This window comes from Ostrinia nubilalis, chromosome 1, assembly GCF_963855985.1.
Source record: "Ostrinia nubilalis chromosome 1, ilOstNubi1.1, whole genome shotgun sequence".
Classification (NCBI taxonomy): domain Eukaryota; kingdom Metazoa; phylum Arthropoda; class Insecta; order Lepidoptera; family Crambidae; genus Ostrinia; species Ostrinia nubilalis.
Window position 1 is genome coordinate 12,185,571 of NC_087088.1, and position 4,584 is coordinate 12,190,154.

A 4,584-nucleotide genomic window follows, 5' to 3' on the forward strand; every position below is an offset into this window, starting at 1 on the left:
TCCGACGCATAGTACATGTTCTATAGTAAACCTCTATGCAGTGAAAGGTATTCAACTGTTTTCTATGCAGGCAAATGCGCGAGCAACGACCCACCAACTAGTTTCCTTCTCCCTTGCGATTGTCCATTTAGCTGATTAATAGCACGCAATTATCATTACTTATTGACTTAAATTATATGCTTACACGAAATTGATTTGATAGACAGTCATTCCCATAAATTTGCTGTGAAATCATTTCATTAATGTTAATTGGATATTCCCATAACTGAACAGCAGGTTCAATAGGATGTTGAGTTGTCTTGTTTAAGGCTGCGGAGGCCACACGGTTCGTTGTTATAAAACTGGTGGAAGAAATCTTTGCAGAAAAATAATTTTGCTATGTTTGTGCCTTGAAGTCTCTGGGAAACTATCTGCTACCCATAACTTTCTCTTAGTACCTACTGATGATTGTGCAAGACTTTTTAAAGAATATTGTATTTAAAAATAATCCTGCTACCCTTCGGGTCTTGGTGGGTTCACCACCATAGCCCAGCGGGCGACGGGGTTCGTCGAACCATAAAGATTACCCTTCCTCGGATCTCGATACGGCCAGTCAGAAACTGACTTATGGGACATTGTCACTTTTTTATTCCTTACTTCGTCCTTTACATGGTGTACGAATCATGGACCTATAAAAAAAGTCGGACGGATTCTCATCAACAAAATACTGTGACATTAGGATACACCAGCTTGCCTGTACGTACAGGCCGGCACGCACACATTCACACCCTGATACACCACTTCGAGTGCAAACTTCACACAGTTGACACATTTAAGCAGCGAAAAAACAACACGAATACGACATGTCTTGTGTGATGAAATTGTGTAAAAACCGTTCTGTTCGAACAAACAAAAATTAAGGAATCACATTTCACAGGCAAAATAATAATCCAATCACTTATTTCCCGACATTAAAATATTGAAATTAATTGAAATCAAACGTCATTCACTCGAAAAAATAATACGTCAAAGACCAGTGTTCTCAGTTATTTACGTGGGAAAATTACCCGAAATATGGGAAATTAATAATAATTTTAGGACTTTTTAGTTATTTATTACGCATACTATGGAAATAAAATAATTTATCATAATAATTGTGTTTTAATGGGATATATTTTCATAGGCAAATTTGATCCTTCCCAAAAATGTGGAACTGCAAAATTCAAATTTTCTTACATTGATTGCAAGTCAGTGTCAGGTTGTATGTTAAAAAAAATCTATCAGAGATAATAATAATATATTGATTATGCATAAGATTATGATTATAATGTACACAAGATTCGTAATTTGTAACTGCGTGAATCATTTTTGATCAACATTATGTACATACCCTGACACACTGACTTGCAAACAATGTAAGAAAATTTGAACATTGAAAATTTCGCGCCTACCTCAACGCATTCACCTTTCATCCTTTTAAAATGGCACGGAATAATTCTGTCTACATTTCCAAGTAACATCTGCCGATCTATGTTTTTCTTAAAATAAATGGGTAAAATGTTTTGGCTAACATGGCATCCCTAAATTCACTCACACAATAGACAAACGCCAAAATTTTGCGTCACAGTTTTGTTGTAGCGCGAGTTCCGTCCGCCTTTTTTTATAGGTCCATGTGAGTTATAATGTACTACGTACTAGAGAAGACATGTCAACTAGACTGTTTCTGGCACGCAAACAGGTCCATGGACCGAAATTCAATTAGTATGTGCTCAGCGGTTGCTGTGACAACACGCTTGAGTGCAGTTTTGTTTTTTGAAATATGCTATCCTATAGACGAAAATACTGTTCAAATAACTCCAGATACATATTAAGTAAAAATCAAGAAATGACTTTTTACCATTAAGTTGTACATTTATGCACTTTAAAACACTAATTTAATTTTAATTTGTTAATTATAAGGCGTCACCGCGGCGGCAGCCATTTTACGAAAATTTCAAAGAATAAAAATCGCAGACTTGACACTGACGCATAAATTAGTATACGAAAGGAAGGTTAAATACAGCAATAAAAAGACTTTTTAAAGATTATAAGCACTTTGTATTGCACAAATTACTAATAGTCCCGTCCAGCCCCTTGTGTTAAGCTAAATAAGATTGGGTTACGGGTGGGCTCACACAATAGTCGTGCGGCATCATGGATCAAACTTGTTTGAATCTCACTGCTGTTGTTCGTATGCGACTGGTTAGTTAGTAAATCACCCTAATTATTGACACCTAGCTCACGAGATAGGCTAAAATTATAATAATTGTACAGTGTGTCTGGTCACCAGTGTCCGACCCGTTAGGGCGCAATAATATGATCAATTTAATCGACAAATCCAGTATTAAAAAACCGGCCAAGTGCGAGTCGGGCTCGCACACCGAGGGTTCCGCCGTACAAACGTAGCGGTTTACAATTTATGACGTATTAAATCAAATTACTTACTTGATTCCGTTGCGAGTAGTGGCGAATTTCAAAATATGCGGTATGATTATTTTTTATTTATTTATTTTTCCTATATTTGCATTATAGGTAGGTACCTACCTCAGCGTTTTGAATTTTTGCGTTGATTTAGAATTTCTCACAGTTTAGAGGCAATTAGATTTAAGAAGTGTTTGATATGAATTTCTACGCGTTTATGTGAAAAAGGGTAGGTAGTAAGTTTATAATTATTAAAAAAATATTTTATGTCATGTAAGCAAAAATAATATTTTAAATTTTATATAACTTCAAATTTATCATTTTCGCAATTTTTCCTTTATCTGTACTATATAACGTTGCTTCGTGCCGAATTTCAAGATTCTGAGTTCACAGGAAGTACCTTGTAGGTTTTGATTCCCTAGCGTGTGACGGAAATTCGTCTAAGGTGTCGGTATAAACTGCTGTATCTTTTGATCGCGTTAACTTAGAAGTTTGATTTTTTTACTTCTTAAAGGGACAATAGATCTAGGTATTTGGTATAAATTTCAATTTGATACCTTTATTCGTTCGTGAGAAATAAGGTAGTAAGTTTCATTTTATTAAAATATTTTTATTATATTATATAACTAAAAAAATGTAATTTTCGCAATTTTTCCTATATTTGCATTATATGACAATGCTTTATGCCAAATTTCAAGATTCTGAGTTTACGGGAAGTATCCTGTAGGTTTTGATTCCTTTGCGAGTGTCGAAAATTTGTTGAAAATATCGACATAATCGGCTGTATCTTTTGATTGGCTTGGCTTAGAAGTTTGATATTTTCACAGCTTAAAGGGACAATAGACCTGAGTATTTCATGTGAATTTCAGCTTGATACGTTCACGCGTTCTTGAGATAAAGGGTCTTGACAGACGGACGGACGGACAACAAAGTGATCCTATAAGGGTTCCGTTTTTTCCTTTTGAGGTACGGAACCCTAAAAATTACAGCTATTTTAATTTTTTTAGTTTCTGAGTCCGGATGGATTCATTTATTTACCAAATCTACCGATGTACAGGACCTATGAGTATAAAAGTGATTCGTTCGACAGCTGAAAAAGTAAGCAATACGTTGTCATCAAAAGCTTCCATTTAAATTTCTTAGAAACACTTGAACGTAAAAAAAATGATGCTTCTTTTTAGATTTTTCAATGTTACAAAAAACTAGAAAGTTTTACATTTTTAGATGCACTAAGTCATTACCTAAAAACTGATATAATTACCTTGGCTTTAAATCAACTAGTCTAGGTGCTAGCTACACAGGAGATGCAGCGGTGAAAAGGAGAGGTGAGAATAGTCCCGTAACTTCTACCTCACAGCTATTATACGTGTACTCAACCACTGAGATAGTTAACAATAGAGACAATAAAATAACTGAAAGTTTCTGACTTTCAGTTATTTTATTGGTTCTGGAATGAAGGCGTGGGTCATCCCTAGCTTTGTTCCTACCGTGACGAGTGGGAATTTTTCTAAAATCTCAAGATGGACTGACTGAAGATAGCAGGAAGACGCTGGGTGCAGGCCACTATCAACTGGGCGATGTGGAAATCATTAGAGGAGGCCTTTGTTCAGCAGTGGACGTCCAGTAGCTAAAATGATGATGACGATGTTTCCTTACAGTATCCAATTCAATAGGCAGAAACTAAACGTAAACGAAGTGTCGCCTCTGTAATGGTATCATTATCTATAACTCATAATATTTCGTGCGCTGTTGGATGACAGTTTTAAACTAGAGATGGGTAATTTTTTTATCGAATTAGAAAATACCAGTTAACGATTCTCAAGGCGATTATTGATTACATTAGATTTTAATCGGGAAGAAAAATAATTAATGGCTTAAGCATCAGTATGAAGCCCATACGCACTTGTAGCACAAGTAACACGATTAGCCTCAGTCCCCTCAGTTGTGAATTCGGAATCGCCAGTTGTAATTTTAAAATCGCATCACAGAGTGAAGTAACTAACACCAAAAAACGGCAGAGCGAAGTGATTTCGAATGTTTCAACTGCTACGTTTTGTCACTTGTCTAGGAGGGCTAATTTTAGTCTAAGGGAGCTTAAATTACATTACAGGAAACGCACAATATAATAAAAGAAAATAATGTAAG